The sequence below is a fragment of the Cynocephalus volans genome, chromosome X, assembly GCF_027409185.1.
Source record: "Cynocephalus volans isolate mCynVol1 chromosome X, mCynVol1.pri, whole genome shotgun sequence".
Lineage (NCBI taxonomy): Eukaryota > Metazoa > Chordata > Mammalia > Dermoptera > Cynocephalidae > Cynocephalus > Cynocephalus volans.
The window spans coordinates 93,579,594-93,586,924 of NC_084478.1; positions in this window are offsets into that span (position 1 = coordinate 93,579,594).

Genomic DNA, 7,331 nt, shown 5'->3' on the forward strand with positions numbered 1-7,331 from the left:
GTGTAGAATAGTGGTTACTAGAGACTGGTGGGGGGGGGAGGGGAAGGGATGGTTGAGAAGAGGTTGGTCAATGGATATGAAGATATAGAGAGATAGGAAGAATGTGATCTAGTGTTCTATAGCAATGTAGGGAGACTACAATCAACAACAGAGTATTGTGTATATTTGAGTAGCTAGTCAAGATCATGTTGGATGTTTCCAAACTAAAGAGGTGACAAACATTTGAGGTGATGGGTATACTAAGTGCCTTGATATGACCATTGCACACAGTATGAATTTACCCAAATATTATATATTTATTCCACAAATATACAGAATTATCATGGGTCAATTAAGAAAAATAAATTAAAAAGAGAGAAATAGTAGGATAATGGCTACCAGAGGCAGAGAAAGGAGGAAGGAGGGTTGGCGAGGGAAAGATTGGTAGATGGGTACAAAGTTACAAAGTTACAGTTAGATAGAAAGAATAGGTTTTGGTGTTCTATAGTGGCAATAGTTAATGATATTGTACTGCATATTTTCAAGATAGTTAGAAAAGAGATTCTTGAATGCTATAACCACAAAGAAATGATAAATGTTTAGGCGATAGATATGCTAGCAGTTCTGATTAAATAATTAAACAATTTATACATATATTGAAACAACAGACTGTACCCCATAAACATGTAGAATTAAAAAATAAACTTTACTATTCTCCTTTTGTTAATAGTTTTCTGGTTGTTCTGGAGATTCTTTTATTATTTCCTTTTCTCTTGGTGTATTCCTTTGTGATTTCTTTTACTCTTAGTGTATTCCTGAGTGATTTTCTCTAGAGGTATTTTTGATTCTTTACTTTTTTTCTTTTATGCCTCTAATATAGGTTTTTGCTTTGTGATTACTATGAAGCTTACATAAAACATCTCATAGTTATAACAGGCTATAGTAGGCTGATAATAACGACTTTGATCACATACAAGTTTCTACAATTTTCTATACCCCTTCTACATTTTACATTTTTTAATCTCACAATTTACATTCTATTATATTGCATATCCCTTAACAAATTATTTTGGCTATTATTATTTTAATAGTTCTGTCTTTTAATTTTTATGCTAATTGATGTAAATGATTTACATGCCAGAATTATCATATTAAAGTATTCTGAATTTGACTGTGTAATTACTTTTACTAATGAGGTTTACACTTTCAATTGCTTTTGTTTAACTTGATAGCATCCTTTCCTTTTAACCTGAAGAACTTCCTTTAACATTTTTTGTAAGACAAGTCTAGTGGTGCTGAACTCCCTCAGCTTTTTTGTTTTTTTGTCTGGGAACGTCTTTATCATTCCTTCACTTCTGGAGGACAGATTTGATGGGTACAGTATCTTTGGTTAGCATTTTCTTTTCCTTCAGCACATTGAATACGTGATCCCTCCCTCTCCTGGCCTGTAAGGTCTTTGCTGAAAACTCTGCTAACCTTGTTGGAGCTCCCTTACATGTTATTTACTTCTTTTCTCTTGCTGCTTTCAGGATACTTTCTTTGTCTTTGATTTTTGACAGTTTGATTATAATATGTCTTGGTGTCTTGTTTATATTTAATCTGATTGGAGACCTTTGCCTTTCCTTACTTTGATATTTATATGTTTCTTAAATTGGGAAAGTGTTCTGCTATTTTTTAAAAAATAAAAGCTTGCTATCCCATTTAACTTTCTCTTCTCCTTTGCATACTACTATAACTCAAATATTTGTTTTTTTCATGCTGTCACATAAGTCCCATAAGCTTTCTTATTTTTTCATGTATTTTTCTTTTTTTTCCCTCGGATTGTATATTTTCAAATAACCTGCATTTGAGTTCACAGATTCTGTCTTGTGCATGATCAATTATTCTGTTGACTCCATTGCATTTTTCATTTCATTTATTGTACTTTTAGCTTCAGAATTTGTTTAATTATTTTTTATAATTTCAATTTATTTTTTAATTTATACTTTTAGTCATTTATTATTTTCCTGATATTTTAAAATTGTATCTCTGTACAGTCATGCGTCACTTAATGAAAGGAATACATTCTTAGAAATGCGCTCTTAGGCAATTTTGTTGTTGCTCTAACATCAGTTCATGTGCAAACCTAGATGTTATAGCCTACTATACACTCATGCTACATGGTGTAGACTATTGCTATGACCACCATCATATATGTAGTCCATCATTGACTAAAAGTTTGTTGTGCAGTGGATGGCTGTATTTTGTTCATCTCTGTGCTTCCTTAAAATAATTATTTTGAAATCTTAGGCAATTCATAAATATCCATTTCTTTAGAATTGGTTACTGGTGCTTTATTTTGTTCCTTTGGTGATGTCATTTTTCTTTGATTATTCTTGACCCTTTGACCATGCATTGTTGTCTGCCCATTTGACAAAGTAAGGTATTATTTTAGTCTGTAAACTGGCTTTGTCTGTGAAAACTCTTCACAAGTCAACCTGTTCAGAGATTCTGGCCTGTCTTCCTGGCATAGTGTGGGGGTTGGCCTGTTCCTGGAGTCCTTGAGCAGACTGGCGTGGTGCCTGGGTCAGCAGGTGGGTGTGCCTGGTGCCTGGATCTGTGGGGTTAGTCAGGAACCAGGATCCACTAGGGTGGACGCATTGATTAGGTCCATGGGGGTGGGCCTGGAGCCTGTGTTTACAAGAGTAAGCCTGGAGCTTGTTTCTGTAGGGGTTGGTCTAAAGCCTGGGTTGACAGTTGGTGACCCGGCACTGGGGCCTTGAGACTGATTTTGTAGGGGCTTACAAGGTGTTGGGAAGAGTCTGGAACCTGAGTCCATGGGCACAGGGCTGAAGCCTGAGTTCACAGGAGCTGGATTGACACTGGTGCTGGCCTGAAACCTGGGTCTGTGAGGGTGATCCTGCATCCTTGGTCCAATGGGGCTGGCCTGGCACTGGGGTGTACTAGGTGGGCCTCAACACTGGTTCTGCTAGAGCATGCCTGGACCCTGGTTTCACTGGAGTCTGGTACTAGCCTGATTCTGGGGCAAGTGTACAGCTGCAGTCTGTGAGGTCTGTTCTGGGGCCTGGATGCATCTGGTGCCTACAACCACAGAGGCTGGCCTACAGCCTAGGTCCAGGAATACTGGCTGGGATCCCGTGTCCTTTGGGGCCGGCCTGGAGGCTGAGTGGGCAGGTGCTGGCCTGGAGGCTGGGTACTTGAGGTTTGGTTTGAGTCCTGAAGCCATGGGGGCCAGCATGGAACCTGGCTCCACAGGGATGATCTGGGAGCCTGAGTCTATGGGGGCTGGTCCAGTACTGGGATCTACTGGGATTGGCCTTTAAAGAGCCAAGATTTGGACCCTGAATCTGCTGGGGCAAGCCTGGGCTCTGGGCTGGATTGCGAGGCTGCAGGAACTGGCCTGGTACTTGGTAGGCCTGAAGTTTCTGTCTGAAGGTGCCAACCTGGTGCCAGAGGTGGGGATGGAAACTTCATGCTTCATGCCTAGGGGTGTGGAATCCAAACTGGCAACTGAGGCTCATTCCAAGGATACTAGCCTGGAGTCTGGGGTCATGTGGGCCTGCTTGGTACTAGGTTTTATTAGGGAAGGTCCAGTGTTGGGGTCCAAGGCAAAGTACGGTGCTCACTTTCCTCTCCTTCCCCCAAGTGGAGGGTATCTCTCTCCATGCTATGCTGTCTGGTGCTTGGGGAGGGGTTGCTTGGGTAATGTAAAACTGTTCATTATACTCTCTTCAATGCAACTTTTGTTATCTCTGTGCTACACCCAGATGCTGTAATCTCCCAACTGGTTTCCTTAGCTATTTTGAAGACATTTTGGGGCATGCACAGTCGTTCAAATTGATGTTTCTGTGGGGAGATTAGCACTGGAAAGTCATATTCTGACATCTTGCTGATGTCCAGATGGGTTCTTTTTTTTTTTTTTTAAATTAATTAATTAATTAATTTTTTTTTATTTTGTCGATATACATTGTGGCTGATTATTGCTCCCCATCACCAAAACCTCCCTCCCTTCTCCCTCCAGATGGGTTCTAAAGTGTTGTAAATTCTTTTGATCTCTTTAAAGAGCCAAGATTTGGTTTAATCGATTTTCTCTCTTGTTTTTTAACTATTTTATTTATTTCTGCTCTAATCTTTATTATTCTCTTTCTTTTGCTAGCTTTGGATTTTGCTTGGGTTTTTATGGGGGGTTCCTCAAGGTACAAAGTTTGGTTATTAATTTGAGATCTTTCTTTTGTTTATATATGTATTCACATTTATACATCTTTCTCTGAGCATTGCTTTCACAGCACCCCATAAGTTTATATGTGCTGTGTTTTAGTTTTCATTCACCTATAAGTATTTTTAATTTCCCTTCTAAATCCTTCTTTGACCCATTGGTTACTCATGTATTGTCTATTTTGCATGTATTTGTAAATTTTCAAAATATCCTATTATTGAATTCTTATTTTTTTCTGTTTTGGTCAGAGAAAATGAGTATATATTTTTATTCTGTTTAAGTTTATTAGGAAAGACTTGTTTGTAGCCTAACATATGGCTTATCCTGGAGAATGTTCCATGTGCACTTGAGAAAAATATGTATTCTGTTACTTTTTGGTGAAGTGTTTAGTCAGCACCACGCTCAGCCAGTGAGCAAACCGGCCATCCGTATATGGGATCCGAACCCGGGGCCTTGGTGTTATCAGCACCGCACTCTCCCGAGTGAGCCACGGGCCGGCCCTGGTGAAGTGTTTAGTATATGTTTGTTAGATCTAGTTGGTTTATTTTTTGTTCAAGATCTCTGTTTCCTTATTGTCTATCTAAAAGTTTTATTTATTATTGAGGGTGGTTTATTGAGTTATTTCTGAGTTATTTATTTCTCCCTTCTATTTGGTCAATGTTTGCTTCTCTCTCACTTCTTTCAAAATTTTTCTTTGCTTTTGGCTTTCCACAGTTTGAAAGCTGAATATTTGAACATTATAATGTGATATCTCTGGAAATCAGAATTTCTGATTTTCTTAGGGCTTGCTGTTTTATATTTCCCTTTTTTGATTATTGTAACCTGTAGTAATATGTGTGTTTCATTACTTTCCCAAAGTATTTTTCAAAGACTGTGTTCCTTGTCATGTATGGTCATTAAAGCCTCTGTTCTTTATTTTGTGCTCATTTAGTGGTTTGACAGAAATGTCTTTGAAAACCAGGAGTTAAAAAGAAAAACAAAACAAAACAAAAACCATCTTGCATTATTTGCAGATTGGGTCTTTGCTGAACCACTACTTCGCCACTTAGCCGCACTTGTACTGAGCCTAGGGATTAGCCCACAGTGAGAGTGCAAGGAATTCTCAAGTCTTTTCTTGCTCTAGGCATGTGTGTGGCTTTCAAAAACCCCTCATATACATGGATGCTTTAGAGTGTTGTAATTTCTCAATTGGTCCAGCTTTAGCTCCCAGGCTTAGGTAGTTTATTTTATGTTTTAGCCATAATATTTTGTCTCAGTTATCTGCAGGTTGTTAGTCCTATTTGCAGTGTTTTGAGCAATTAATTATTGCTTCTTTTCTAGCCTACTTCAAAGTTAGACAAAACAAAGTTGAGTCCCTCTCAACAGTCCTCTGGGTAACCTCCAGACAGTTTAGAAGAGACATACACAATAATTTGTGAGTAAAATTGTCTCTATTCCCTCTTGAACCAGGGACCAGGGTTCCACATTGGAAACGGGGGCTTCCATCTTCAGGAATGCTGCTGTGCCAGACAAGGAGTGGGGCAAAGGCAAGTAAACATGCCACAAAGCTTTCCTCCCATTTTGAACTTACTTTTTCATTGATTCAGTTTTGCTTGGTTGCTGTAACCTTTGACTGCTTTCCAGAGGTCTGATGGTTTCTGGTTGTTTTTGATGTTTTTTAGGGCAACAACAGTTTGGAGTTGCCAACTGTGCTATTTTCCTGATGTCACTCTTATGTGTTCTAGTTATAAGTGATAAAATCATTATTTTTAGGGTTAGCTTTGGGTCTTGGCCTACACTTTTGAGCTGTGTTTTCAAAAGTTTCATTTTTAGAGACTTTTGTTGTTATTTTGGTCTGCTTAATTTATATGGTGCTGCTGGAGCTTCAACTGGTCTGTGATGGTGCTGTGTTAGGTAGTTTCCCAAGGCCAGGCAACCTGGTGTTTCTTGGTGGGGAAAAGAAGTTTCAGGTCTGGGGGACAAAGAGGCATTTCATGTTAGACTTCATGTTGTAGTGAGGTCCCTCTTTCCAGTGCAACCCAGAAAATCCAGTCTGTCAAAGAAAGAGGAAATTCAGGCCTAGCTGAGGAGGAAGACACCTCTGTATACTTACAGTTATTGGGGCTCCCAACTGATCTTCCTTTCTAGATCTGCCACACTTGCTTACTGTTCTTAGAGGGACTCTTATTGATCTAAGTGAGAAATGAGACTACCAGGGTCAACTCTTGTTGCTAAATTGGGGTTAGGTAAATGCCAAGTCTAGGTCATCTTTTTCTGTTTGGTGGGGCAAGTGGCAGACTCCCTGCCACTGTGCTGTTTCTCCAGCCCTGGGACCTTTGAGTTCACCTTTGTCTTACTCTTTTCAGAGTTCTTTATGGGTAACTTATTGTGTTATTTTTGGGGTTTATATATTTTACTTAGCAGAGAGGATCAGAGAGAAATGAGCCTACATCATATTGCTTGGACTGGAAGTTTCTACTATCTATTTTTATTAGCTGAAATTAGGTTAAGTGATCCATTTACACAATCTTTTAACTCATTGAGAGGAAAAACTAGGAAAGAACCCTGTGAAATTACACTAGGTTTATGTTTATTGTAGAGTGGAGTGGTTAAAAATATGAAATTTTTAGTCAAACAGCTCAGGACTGAATCCCAATTACACTACTTACTGACTGTGTGAACTTGGGAAAATTATTTAACTTCTCTAAGCAATGATTTCCTCATATGTACAATGAAGATAATAATAGTAACTACTATTGTGGTGAGGATTAAATAAAATTAAGGATAGAAGACAACTGACATATTGAAAGCATTTAATTTATTAATTATTCTGAAAAAATATTTATTGAATACTTTTATGTGCTAGGCACTTTCCTATGAGCTAGGGATTTGATAGTGAACAAGACAGACATTGACACTCTTCTCTTGGGGCATATATCATAATGGTGGTGACAATTAATAAAACAATAAAAAAAGTTAACAAGATAATTTATGATTCATAAATTCTAAGAAGAAAATTAAACAGAATTACAGGACACAAAGTGATGCTGGGAGAGGGGAACTTAGATCTCTAGAGGAAGAATTATCTGAGTCAAATTAAAGAATAGAAAGAAGGAAACCAGTATAGCTATAACATAGTGTATGCATGTTTGCTTGT